Source organism: Equus quagga, chromosome 5, assembly GCF_021613505.1.
Source record: "Equus quagga isolate Etosha38 chromosome 5, UCLA_HA_Equagga_1.0, whole genome shotgun sequence".
In the NCBI taxonomy this organism is placed as follows: Eukaryota; Metazoa; Chordata; class Mammalia; order Perissodactyla; family Equidae; genus Equus; species Equus quagga.
Genome location: NC_060271.1, coordinates 8454032 through 8469136, shown reverse-complemented (window position 1 = coordinate 8469136; position 15105 = coordinate 8454032). Strand labels below are relative to the sequence as shown.

General features: G+C 34.1%; 1 protein-coding gene across 3 annotated transcripts in view; it reads right to left on the bottom strand.

The window, feature by feature from the left end:
* The window catches only part of FAF1 (Fas associated factor 1), a 473869-nt gene that overhangs the window by 279958 nt on the left and 178806 nt on the right, over positions 1-15105 (bottom strand). The window lies entirely within an intron of this gene.

The window sequence follows — 15105 nt, the reverse complement described above, 5'->3', positions numbered from 1 at the left end:
ACTCAGGCTTCAACATTAACTATGATGGAGACTCCACAATCAGTTAATTAATTGCACAGCTTTTCAAAAGAAATAGGTATCAGTGATTGGGGATCTGTACAGAAATAATCTATTTTAAACCAATCAACTGACAATATCTATATGTGCTCAGTATATCGTAGGAGTAGTAAAGTACAAAACCAGAGGCATTATAGTATAGAGAAAACAGATTTTAGAATGAAAATTTGGGTTTAAGCCTTATCCAGAAGAAAGCAAATAACTCATCTATTCTTAGTTTTTGCATCCATAAAATGGGAAGTAAGATTGCTTATCTTATCTACCTCTAGGGTCCAAGCATAAAAGGAGATAACATCCATGAAAGTAGTTGAAAAATAAAGCCAACATATATAACCTAGAAGACGATTTAAATTGCGCTAAAGAGAAAAGCAACAGAATATCAGAAAAGAAAAACATTGCGTTGGATCAAAGAGTCAGAGAAGGCTTTGTGAAAGAGATGAGACTTAAACCCAGCTTGAAGTACAGTTGGTTGTGAAGGAGAGCCAAACCAAAGGTAAGAACATTCTACTCAGTGAAGATAAAAGACTAAAGGGTAAAAAGGTAAAAATGAACATGATGCTAATGAGAAACAGTGAGGAATCACAATTTTCCCAGTGATTCACAAATTATTTTTTAGGAATCAAGTCTACTTATAAATCAGTCAGCTAATTTCTGTTACTACAGTATACTACACTGATTGCTGAATCAGCATGTATGAAAATTTCATATATTTGCTTTTATTAGGTTGGTGCTAGTCTATAATTTTAGATTAGCACAATTCAATTCCATTTATAATAAGTAACTGAATACTGAAGAAAGTAATTATGTTCCATATTAAAAGAGGAAAAATAATTCTGTGCTGATAAAGGAAAAGAAGGGGGAAAAAAAGATAATGCCACACAAGTTCCAGGGAAACACAGCTGCCTAAGTAAGCAATGCTACAATCAAACCCCTCATGGCCTTAGTGATATTTTTTTTACTTTCCTAAAGAAAATTCCTAGCTGGGCGCTTTGGATAGTGATTAAACATCATAAAAAGAATTCTGGTTCAACATTATATTTTAGAAGCACAAACTTTTATCAACTTTGACCTTAAAAAATGTCACTATAGACAAAAAGTTGTTCTGTTTACGGAAATGGTAGAAAGATGAGTCATACTTTTTATAACAAATACATCTAAACGATGCCTTTTTGTTTGTGACTAAGGTTCCTATTTCTAGGGCTGTACCTGATGGGAACTGGACTTACGCTCTTGCAAGTCTGCCCAGTGCTTTCCTCTTAGAAACTTATCTTCACCTGACACCTCCTACTTAGTCTGCTGGAGGCACTCAGTATTCATAAGCTAAAAGAAGTTTCTTAAAAGAAAAACAAAAAGAGATTTTAAGTTAAAGTCCCAGTTACTCTTTGCAGCAAGCTTGGGTAACACATAAAACAATCAGTCTTTTATTCCACAGGTAGAGAAGAAGAGAAAACGAAACCAGAACCATGACAGCAACTTGAGTTCTTCATATTTTAAAAATTATTCTCTGTTCGTCTCAGTTTCTCCTTTTGTAAAATGTGGATGATAACCCAAAACATCACTGAGTTGCTGTAATAAATGACATAGGGCATGGAAAAATATTTTGTATTAGTATGTGTCCAATACATACAAGGGACTCAAAAAATGTTGATTATTTTGAGTTACATTAAGGTAATATACACATAAGTGTCTAGTGTAGTACCTGGTCAGTAGGGCTTCTCAATAAACAGGAGTTATTGTTTCAATGATATCCAAAATAATTTATGGCAGTGAAGTGATAGAATGCAGCAAGTTTCAGAACCAGTATTCATATCTGGGTCTGCCTAACTCCAAAGATCTTAACACAAGATGGCACTGACACTATAGTAACCTCATATGCTACCTCGTAAATTGTGAAGACATGCAGCTGTCATCAAGAACAGTTGATTGAATTTGCAAACCATGCATCTGATAAGGGGTTAATATCCAAAATATAAAAAGAACTTATACAATTCAATAGTAAAAAACCAAATACTCCAACTTAAAAATGGGCAAAGGACTCGAATAGACATTTTTCCAAAGAAGATATACAAACGGCCAACAGGTACATGAAAACGTGCTCAACATCACTAATCATTAGGAAAATTCAAATCAAAACCACAATGAGAATCACCTTACAGAATGATTATCATCAAAAAGACAAGAGACAACAAATGCTGGAGAGTATGTAGAGAAAAGGGAATCCTTGTGCACTGCTGGTGTGATTGTAAATTGGTATAGCCACTACAGAAAACAGTACAGAGGGTCCTCCCCAAAACGACAACAGAACTACCAAAAGATCCAGCAATTCCACTTCTGAGAATATATCTGAAGGAAATAGAAATACTATGCCAGAGAGAGAATGCACTGCCAAATTCATATCAGCATTATCTACAATAGCCAAAACAACATCTATCAACCAAATTGATAAGTAAACAGATAAAGAAATTGCAGTATATATATACACACACACAACGGAATATTATTCAGCTATAAAAAAGAAGGAAATCTTGCTATTTGCAACAACATGGATGGACCCTAAGGGCATCATGCTAAGAGAAAGAAGTCAGACAGAAAATCAAATACTGTGTATCTCATCTACATGTGTAATCTTAAAAAGCAAAAGCAAGCTCATTGAAAAAGGGATCAGATTTGTGGTAATCAAAGGAAGGGAGTTGGGGGTGGGGAAATTGGATGAAAGTGGTAAATACGTACTGGGGATATAACGTATAACATGATGACTATAGTTAACACTGCTGTATGGTATATTTGGAAGCTGTTAATAGAGTAAATCCTAATAGTTCTCATCACAGGGAAAAAGACATTTTTTTTTTTCCTTTTTTTTAATCTATATGAGATGATGAATGTTAACTAAACTTATTGTGGTAATCATTTCACAATATATGTAAGTCATTACACTATAACCTTAATCTTACACACTATTTTACATCAATTACATCTCAATAAAACTAGGAAAAAAGATTAAAAAAAAGAAATAAAGAATAGTCCATTGAATCCAACAGCATACTTTAAAAAAACTTAATTGGATTATGATTTACCTATAATAAAATTCATTCATGAGTTTTGACAAATATATACCCCATTATAACCATGAGCACACTCAAGATAAAGAACACTTCCTATATCACAAAAAGTTTGCTGATAGCCCTTTGAAACAAAAGCCTGCACCCACCCCAACCACTGATCCTCCTTCTCACTCTAAAGATTAGTTTTGTCTGTTCTCTTTTATGTCTGGATTCTTTTGCTCTGCATAATGTTTTTGAGATTCATCCATATTGTTGTGTGTACCAATAAACAGTTCCTTTTCATTGCTTAGTAGTATTCTATTATATGGTGCAGCAGGCAGCTTCTGAAATGACTTGCAATGCTCCCTATCTCGTGGTATTCATGCCCTTCATAATCCCCTCCACCTTGGGTGTGGGCTGTACCAAGTTACTTCTGAAGAAGAGAATACAATAATGGTGATGGGACGTCACTTCTGAGTTAGGTTACAAAAGACTGACTTCCATCTTGCTAGCACACCCTCTCTTGCCCTCTTTACTTGCTCAGTCTGAGGAAACCAGCTGTCTTGTTGTGAACTGTTCTACGTAGAGGCAGACACAGCAAGGAACTGAGGGCAGCCTCCCACCAAGAGTAAGTAGGAACTGAGGCTCCACTTCAATGGCCCACATGGAAACAAATCCTGCCAGCAACCCTATCAGTAATCCACGGAAGTGGACCCTTCCTTAGTTGAGCCTTGAGATGACATATTGATTGCAGTCCATAAGAGAGCAGCTAAGATGCTTGACCCACATAAACAGTGAGAGAACAAATGTTGCTTTTTTGAACCACTGTATTTTTAGAAATTTGTTACACAGCAACAAATAACAAATACATATGGATATAGCACAATTTGTTTATCCATTCACTAGTTGATGAACATTTGGGTTGTTTCTAGTTTTCCCTACTGCAAATAAAGCTGTTATGAACATTACTGTGTAAACACTTTTGTAAATGTATGTGTTGATTTCACCTGAGTAAATACCTAAATATGGAATTGCTAGATTATAAATATATGATTAATTTTATAAAAAACTGCAAAATTGTTTTCCAAAACGATTGTACCATTTTGCAATCCACCAAAGTTCTAGTTGTTCCATATCACTACCAACAATAAGAATTTTCTGTCTTCTTAATTTTAATCATTCCAGTGGGTGTGAAGTGGTCTCTCACTGTGGTCTCTATTTGTATTCCCTGATTATTAATAATAATTAATGACACTGAGAATCTTTTCCAGTCCTTAATGGCCATTTGTGTGTCATCTATAAAGAGCCAAACAGACGTGCTATAAGTGGACCTTGCATTGCTCTGATCTTAGGAGGGAAGTATTTAATCTTTAATAATAAAACATTCTATTAGTGGTATGTTCTTCAGCAATGTCCTTTATCAAGTTGACAAAGTTTCTGTCTATTCTTACTTTGCTGCAACCTTAATTTTTTAAAAAAACATGGAATGGATATTAAATATTGTCAAATATTTTTTCCTCCATTTATTATTATTTACTATTTCCTCCATCCAAAAACAGCAGAATAGACATTCTTCTCAAGTGTACATGGAACATTCTCAAATATACACAAGTTGGGAAGTAAGGCAAGCCTCAATAAATTTCAGAATATAGAAATCATATCAAGCAACTTTTCTGACCATAATGCTAGGAAACTAGAAACCAACTACAAGAAAAAAGCTAGAAAAGTGACAAAAAGGTGGAGACTAAACAACATGCTATTGAACAATCAATGGATCAATGAGGAAATTAAGGGAGAAATAAAAAAATACAGAGGCAAATGAAAATGAAAATACACCACACCAACTCATATGGGATGCTTTAAAGTCCTAAGATGGGAATTCATAGCTATACTGGCCCACCATAACAAACATGAAAAATATCAAATACGTAATCTTAATCTGCACCTAACAGACCCAGAAAAAGAACAACTAAGCCGAAAGTCAGCAGAAGGAGGGAAATAACAAAAATTAGAGCAGAAATAAATGAAATAGAGAGTAAAAAACAACAGAAAGGGTCAATGAAACTAATAGCTGCTTCTATGAGAAGACAAAATCAATAAACCTTCACCCAGGGTTTTTAAAAAATTCTTTTAATTAGCCTCACTAATTAAAAAAAAAAAGAGAAGGTTCAAATAAATAAAATTACAACTGAAAGAAGAGAAATTACAACACATGCTGCAGAAACACAAAGGATTATGAGAATACTATGAAGAACTTTATGCCAACAAATTGGACAATCAAGAAGAAAAGGATAAATTCTTAGACTTGTACAACCTCCCAAAACTGAATCAAGATGATATAGAGAATCTAAATAGACCAATCACACGTAAAGAGATTGAAACAGTAATCAAAAACCTCCCAAAAAATAAAATTCCAGGACCAGATGGCTTCTCTGGAGAATTCTACCAAACATTCAAAGAAGATTTAACACCTACCCTTCTCAAACTATTGCAAAATATTGAAGAAGATGGAACATTTCCTAACTCATTCTATGAGGCCAACATTACCCTGACCCAAAACCCAGAGAAGGACAACACAAAAAAGAGAGACTCATAGCCCAATACTGCTGATGAACATAGGTGCAAAAATCCTCTACAAAATGCTGGCAAATCGAATACAGAAATGCATTAAGAGGATCATACACCATGATAAAGTGGGACTTATACCAGGGATGTAGAGATGGTTAAATATCTGCAAATGATTCACTGTGATATAACACATTAACAAACTGTGGAATAAAAACTATATGATCATGTCAATAGATGCAAAGAAAGCATCTGACAAGATCCAACATCCATTTATGTTAAAAACACTCAAAAAAATGGGTAGAGAAGGAAAGTACCTCCACATAATAACAGCTATACATGACAAACCCACAGCCAACATCATACTCAATAGTGAAAACCTGAAAGCTATCCCTCTGGGAACAGGAACAAGACAAGGGTGCCCATTCTCACCACTCTTATTCAACATAGTATTGAAGGTTTTGGCGAGGGCAATTAGGCAAGAAAAAAAAAATAAAAGCAAACTGGAAAGGAAGAAGTGAAACTCTCACTGTTTACAGATGACGTGGTTCTATATATAGAAAAGCCTAAAGAATACACCAGAAAAATATTAGAAATAATCAACAACCACAGCAAAGTTGCAGGGTACAAAATGAACTTAAAAAAATCAGTGCATTTCTATACACTAATAATGAAGTAACACAAAGAGAACTCAAGAATACAATCCCAATTACAATTGCAACAAAAAGAATAAACTATCTAGGAACAAATTTAACAAAGGAGGTGAAGGACCTATACAATGAAAACTTAAGACATTACTGGAAGAAATCACAGAAGACATAAAGAGATGGAAAGAGATTCCATGCATATGAATTGGAAGAATATACATAGTTAAAATATCCATACTACCTAAAGCAATCTACAGATTCAAAGCAATCTCAATCAGAATCCCAATGACACCCTTCATCGTTATAGAACAAACAATCCTAAAAATTCATATGGGGCAACAAAAGATCCCAAATAGCTAAAGTAATCCTGAGGAAAAAGAACAAAGCTGGAGGCATCACAATCCCTGACTTCAAAATATATTACAAAGCTATGGTAATCAAAACAGCATGGTACTGGTACAAAACCAGATCAATGGAAGAGAATTGAAAGCCTTTAAATAAAATCACACATCTATGGACAGTTAATCTTCGACACAGGAGCCAAGAATATACAATGGAGAAAGGAAAGTCTCCTCAATAAATGGTGTTGAGAAAACTAAAGAGTCACATGCAAAAAACGGAAGTAAACCATTATCTTTTGCCACACACAAAAATTAACTCAAAATGGATCACAGACTTGAAGGTAAGACATGAAACCATAAAACTCCTAGAAGAAAATAGAGGCAGTACACTCTTTGACATCGGTCTTAGAAGGATCTTTTCGAATACCACATCTACTCAGGTAAGGAAAACAAAAGAAAAAATAAACTAATGGGACTTCATCAGACTAAAGAGCTTCTGCAAGGGAAAGGAAACTAGGAACAAAATGAAAAGACAACTCACCCAATGGGAGAAAATATTTGCAAATCGTACATCCAAAATATATAAAGAACTCATACAACTCAACAACAAAATACAAACAACCCAATCAAAAAATGGGCAGAGGATATGAACAGACATTTTTCCAAATATAGAAATGGACATTTTCCAAAGATATACAGATGGCCAATAGGCACATGAAAAGATGTTCATCATCACTAATTATTAGGAAAATGCAAATCAAAACTACAAGACATCACCTTACACCTGTTAGAATGGCTATACTTACCAAGACAAAAAACCAAGAAATGCTGAAAAGGATGTGGAGAAAAGGTAACCCTCCTACACTGCTAATGAGCAAACAGCTGCAGCCACTATTGAAAACAGTATAGAGATTTCTCAAAAAATCAAAATAGAAATACCATACAGTCCAGCTATCCCACCACTCAGTATTTATCCAAAGAACTTAAAATCAACAATTCAAAGAGACTTATGCACCCCTATGATCATTGCAGCGTTATTCACAAAAGCCAAGAAGTAGAAGCAACCTAAGTGCCCATCAACTCATGAATGGATAAAGAAGATGCGGTATACATATACAATGGAATACTACTAAGCCATAAAAAAGGACAAAATCATCCTAATTGCCACAACCTGGATGGGCCTTTGGTACAGAGAAAGACAAACACTGCATGATTTCACTCATATGTGGAAGATAAACAAACATATGGACAAGAGAACAGATGAGTGGTTACCAGAGGGGAAGGGACTTGGGGAGCGGGCATAAAGGGTAAAGGGGAACATATATATGGTGACTGCAAATAATAATGTACAACTGAAACTGCACAGTTATAAACTACTAGGACCTCAATAAAATAAATTTTAAAAAGTTTTAATAGCTTTATTGATTATGACATAAAATAACTGCCCATATTTAAAATCTACCATTTGATAAGTATTGACAATATATCCAAACAGTGAATACATCATCACAATCACCCTGAAAGTTTTTCTTACGCCCATGGGTATTTCCTGCTCATTACCCCCACTTCATCCCCAGGGAATCACTGATTTGATTTCTGTGACTATAGATTCGCTTGAATTTTCTAAAATTTTACAAATATGGAAATGCAGAACATACTTTTAAAATCCAGTTCAAAATAAATTGTCTGAGATTCTTCCACATTTTGCACGGATCAAAAATCCATTTCTTTTATTACTAAGTAGTATTCCATTGTATGGACATACAACAATTTATCCATCTATCCACTGGTTTATCAACATTGGGGTTTTCTACAGTTTGAGGCTATTATAAATAAATTTCTATGAACAATAATGTACATGTCTTTAATGGACATATGCTTTCATTGCTCTTGGGTAAATACCTAGGAGAGGAATGGCCAGTGTTTTTTTATCTTTGTAGGAAACTGAAAAACTCTTTTCCAAAGTATTTTCTATTGTGATGTCTTCAAGTTCACTAATCTTTTCTTCTTTAATGTCTAATCTTCTGTTAATCTCATCTGGTATTTCTTTCATCTCAGACATACCAGGGGGGTCTGAGATGGTATTTGGGTCACTTTTACATTTTTAATGATTTAAGATTTTAAATCTTTCTCCCCTTTTTTTTGAGGAAGATTAGCTCTGAGCTAACATCTGCTGCCAATCCTCCTCGTTTTGCTGAGGAAGACTGGCCCTGAGCTAACTTTCGTGCCCATCTTCCTCTACTTTATATGTGGGGCGCCTACCACAGCATGGCTTGACAAGCAGTGCCATGTCCACACCCAGGATCTGAACCCACGAACCCCGGGCCACCGAAGTTGAATGTGCGAATTTAACCACTGTGCCACCCAGGCCAGGTTTTTATGCATGTTTATATGCCTGGGAATTTTTATTTGGATGCCAGACATTGTGAATTTTACCTTGATGGGTGCTGAATATTTTTTATTCCTATCATTATTCTTGAGCTGTGTTCTGGAATACAGTTAAGTCACTTGTAAACAATTCAATGCTTTCAAGTCTTATTTTTAAGACGTTAGTTGGTACCACCTGAGCAGTATTCAATCTAGGGCTAATTATTCCCCACTACTGAGACAAGAGCCTTCTGAGTACTCTTTCCAGTGCCTCATGAATTATGAGGTTTTCCAATCTAGCAGGAGGGCACAGACACTATTCCTGACCTTGTTCCCTCTAAGTTTTGGGGTATTTTAGTTTTAGTTGTTTTAGGAGTAAAGGTAAAGCCTGTTCCCGTAAGTAAAAATGGGGCGTGGGAGTGGGGGACATTTTTCCTATTTCTTAGGTGGAAGCCTTGATCATTACTTTTAGAATTTTCTTCTTTTGTAATTAAGCATTTGAACCATAAATTTCCCTCTCAATACCACTTTGTCAGCATCATACAAATGTTGATATGCACTGTTTCCATCATAATTCAGTTTAAAATATTTTCTAGTTTCGTTTGTGATTTCTTCTTTGACCTATGGTTTACTTAGAAATATGCTGTTTAATTTCCAAATATATCAGGGTTTTCCAGCTTCTTCTGATTTCTATTTTAATTCCAATGCCAGAAATCACACCTCATATTTTTAAACTGCTTGTGACCTTTATCACCAAGCATATTTCCTACCTGAATGAATGCAGCAACTGTATATGAAAAGAACATTTATTTTCCTATGGTTAAAAGAAGCATTTTATACATTTCAAGTAGATCAAACTGGTTGATATGGTGTTCACATTTTCTGTCTACTGTTCTAAACATTACTATGAGAAAAGAATGTTGTCTTCTTCAATTATAATTGCAGATTTGTCCACTTCTCATTTCAGTTCTATCAGTTTTTGCTTCACATACCTTCAAAGTCTGTTATTAGATATGTACACATTTACAACACAACATCTTCATGATGAACTGACATTTTCATCATCATGGTATGTCCCCATTTAGCCCTCATAATATTCCTTGTCCAGAAGTCTATTTCATCAAATAACACAATATAATATCATGTTAACATAACATTTATATATTGATTATTTTCTTATATATACATATTTCAATCTTATGCTTTATGTTTAAAGTGAGTTTCTTGTACATATACAAACGGTTTTCCTTTTTTATCCAGTCTCACAATCTCTACTTTCTAACAAGAATTTGAGGTCATTTATATTTATTGTAATTACCTATAAAGTCTTATTCTTGGTTTTATATTTGTCCTGATTTTCTATTTCTTTTATCATCTTTTTGCACCTTCATTTGAATTTATTGAGTATTTTTAGGTACTCCTTCCCATTTCAACCCTTGATTTAATAACAACTATCTGTGTTCCATTGTTTTAGTGATTGCTCTAGGATTTACAGTATGCATTTTTAACTTAACATAGTCCACCTTCAAATAATATAGGACTTGTCTTACAACACTCCCCTTTCCTGTTATTATTTTCATACCTTTACTTCTACATAACTGATAAACCCCACAATCTATTGCTATTACTTTTACTTTAAAATGTCAATTATCTTAAGGAAATTAAAAAATAAGAAAAATTTTCAAGTTTATCCAAATATTTATCATTTCTGGTGCTCTTCATTTATTTGTGTTACTCTAATTTTCCATCCAACTATCATTTTCTTTCAGCCTGAGGAACATCTTTTAACCTTTCTTGAGCTTTTGTTTGTGTGAAAAATTATCTTTATTTAGCCTTCATTTCTGAAAGATATCTTTGTTGAATAAAGCATTCCAGGTTGACATTTTACTCCTTCAGCACCTAAAAATATCCCCAAATTGTTTCCTGGCTGGTATTGCTTCTGATAAGAAGTCTGTGGTCATTATTTTCAAATCTCTCTTTCCCTACATGGAATGAGTCTTTGTTTCCTCAAGTCTGGCTACTTTGAAATTTTTTCTTCTACTGATTTTCAGCAATTTTGAATTACTCCTGCTTGGAGTTACTAAGTTTCTTAGATCTATGAATTTATAGTTTTCATCACATTAGGGCAGTTTTGCACTATTATTTCTTTAAAATTTCCCCTTTTATACTAGCCCTTCTATTTCAGAGACTCTAATCACAGATACATTAGACCACTTTATATTTCCTCACAGGTCACTCAGGCTCCATTCTCCACTTCCCTCAACCTGTATTTTTGCTGTGTGTACATCACTTTGCACTGTTTTTATTGCTAAATCTTCAAATTCATTGATCTTTTCTTCAACAGTATCTAGTCTGTTAAATGATTTTGGGTCAATTTTTTATTGCAGATCTTATATTTTACTTCTAGAATCTTCATTTGGTTATTTTTCAATACTTTTCATTTCTTTTCTCATTAAGTTCCTGATTTCCTTTAAATCCTTAAGAATGTTTTTAATAGCTGTTTTTAAGTCCTCACCTGCTAATTCCATTATTTTTCCCACTTATAAATGTACTTTTATTTTCTAATTTTTCTTCAGGTTGTGAGTCACATTTTGCTACTTCTTATATCTAGTAGTTTTTTACTTATTGCCAGACATTATGAAAATTACACTAATGAGTACCTGCATATAGTGGTTTGCCTTTAAAAAGTGTAAAGGTTTATATTGACAGGCCCTTAAATCTCATGCACACCAAATTGATCCTTTTAAGATTTCTTTACAACCTTTTTTTTGGCTGGATCTAGAGCAGTAATTCTCAAAAGCATGCTTCACCAATTCATGGGATTCCTTGAGACTGACTTTACAAAAGTAATGCTAAGAAACTGCTGGTGCATTACCACAAATCAAAGTAGTGGTACTAAACTGATCTAGTAGTCATTTATTCTTCATCACCAAATACTTGCATTAGAAAAAAAAAGCCATGAAGTACAAAAATGATTACTTATTAAATCTTGATGCTTTTAATACTGTGTGTGATGAAACAGGAAGTACCCATTAAAGCATTTCTGCTACATACTAAAGAACAATGGTTGTCTTGAAGAAAAGCACTTGTTAGGGTTGTGAGATGAACTGATTTTTTTTTTCACAGAGCACCATTTTTACTTGAACAAACAACTGCACACTATGTTCTTCAGATTTGCTATTTTCTCAAAAATGAACAAAATAAACCTCTCAATTTAGGGAAAACAACTGACAAAATATTTTGTCAATGATGAAATTTGAGCCTTCAAACTAAAATTTAATTTTGAAAATTTTGTATATGCCACTATAAGCCTGATAGCTTCTCAATACTTAAAATATTATCCTGTGAGATGAGTGGTGATATTAACAAATATGATTCATTGACATCATATAATGTAATGTGTCAACATTTGGTTGAGCTGCGTAACTAATGAACCAATATTTTCCAAATGACGATTTCGTATTACAAAATCATGCATTGAAAGTAAAGATATTTCAGTGAATTTTAATATAACAGAATACTGAACTTTCATTGATGTGGTTTCAGATTTTACAATGCAACTAATCTTTAAGAAACTATTACTTGCCAAGTTTTGGTACAGTATCAAATTAGAATATCAAATAAGACTATAAATTAATTATTTCTCATTAAGAATCCTATTTATGTTAATATGTAATAAGGGTTCACTTATGTTATTAATTAATAATTTTTTAAAATTTCTCAGTTTTAATTGCTAATATGGAAAATATTCCATTGGAGTCTATACTAATTGTCCCACAGCTTCAACAGTATCTTTCCTTTGGCTGGAAGGAATTTAACAATTTCCTAACCCCACCTGTGAGCTGAAGGAATTGTTTGACTTACCCTACGCTACACAGATCACTACTGAGCCGAAGATTTGAGGGGAGCATAATCCAGATTCTGTAGTTTTTCTCTCTGTAGCTCTCTTTTCTCTAATACTCTGCCCTATAGATTCCAATCATCTCAGCCTCGTGGATCTCCTAGCTCTTTTTCTCAACTTTGGCAAGACTATTAGGCCTTGTTTGGGTTCCCCTTCCCTGAACAGTGGTCTAGAAATTTCCTCCAGGCAGAAATCAGAGGCAACTACAAAGTTCACCTTTTTGTTTCCCTTTTCTCAGAGCTCACAGGCCTATTATGCTGCCTGTTGTCTAATACCTAAAAACAGCTGTTTTATACATTTTGTCGAGCCTTCTAGGTGCTTACAGCAGGTACCATACCAGTTACTCATCTGAGGGCAGAAATAGAAATTCTTATAATGTCTTCTTTCTCATACAAAGTTTTTGCCAACAAAAATGCCAATGTTTCCCCAGGTTTGAACAGTTTCAAAAAAACTAACCAGTTAGAGATGTAGCTCATGAAAGCATATTTGGCCATTATTAGGCATATTAAGTCTATTTTACATGATAATGCCTACCCTTACATCGGAAATTATGGTGTTTTACATTCACATGGTTTTATGTTAACATGAATCATAAATTATTTCATTTAACAATTTATTTTATAGATTAATATGGATATTTTAAATGTTACTGAGCATAATAATTGTCTTTGCTTTTTTGTTTTTAACAGCAACTTTTATCTTGAACTTTCCAGTTCTCAAAAAGTTAAAAATAGAAATACCCTATGACCCAGCCATCCCATTACTGGGTATCTATCCTAAGAACCTGATATCAGAAATCTCAAGAGTCCATTGCACCCCTATGTTCATCACAGCATTATTTACAATAGCCAAGACGTGGAACCAGCCTACATGCCCAGAAACTGATGATTGGATAAAGAAGATGTGGTATATATACACAATGGAATACTACTCAGCCATAAAAAAAGACAAAATTGGCCCATTCACAACAACGTGGATGGACCTCGAGGGTATTATGTTAAGCGAAATAAGCCAGTCAGAGAAAGACAAACTCTATATGACTCCACTCATAGGTGGAAGTTAGTATATTGATAAGGAGATCTGATCGGTGGTTACCAGGGAAAAGGGGGGGTGGGAGGAGGGCACAGAGGGGGAAGTGGTGTACCCACAACATGACTAACAAAAATGTACAACTGAAATCTCACAAGGTTGTAATCTATCATAACATTAATAAAAAAAAAAAAAGGAAAAAGCCTGCCTCAAATCTTCGTCAGCAGTTACTCTAAAGGGATTTTGGCCTGCCCAACAAAGAAATAATTGGCAAAAGGTCATTCTGTTTAGTCTGTTACACTCCAATAAAGTGAAAACAGATTTACAAGCACTTTATCTGCCATTTAAATGCCTGAGAAACAAATAATTTTATATAGTTGTTTTTATTTTCCTTCAGATTCCCAAATTTTAACAAACACACTGTCCATATAATTTACTACTTTCTTTCAAGGTCATTTGGAAGGAATCTGCGATTTAAATTAAATTAAAAAAACAAAATTAATACATTCCAATTATTTCCTTTTAGAGAGGAAAATGTGTAGTGAAAATTGGATACTGGGGCTGTACTAATAATTTCCAAGCAGAATACAGCACATTGTTGCAATGTTATAATCACTAGGATGAAAAGCATTATCCTAGTTTTATCACTAAATGACTTAGCCAAATTAGAGGCCCTCGCTGGGCCTCAAATTCCACATTAATTTTTAAAAAAAAAGCTATGAATACATTTCACATGTCATCTGTTAACCATTTTTTAAAATTAAAAAATGTCAACACGAGGTGGTGCCAAAATGTCAAAACTTTCACCAAAAGAGATAGCCCGTCTCAGCAGACACAATAAAGAAATCAAACCTGTCACCTAAAAGAAACAAAATGTGCAATAATATCTCATGTGGATTCTTCCAAAGCACAATTCTCAACAGTGAATTTCTTCCCCCTTTTCCATTAACATTTTTTGTAGTATCAGAATCTTTTACTGCCTCCGTTCATTTCCTTATTTTAAACATTATAAACCACCAGCCCCTACAGATACTTCTTTCAACTACGAAAGCTATTCTTTTGAGAAAAATCAGATTAAAGTTCCGTATCAGAAAAGGCATATTAGACCTTCAGGGCTATAAAGGACCAATCTCAGAGGCTCTTTAAAACTGCTCTGG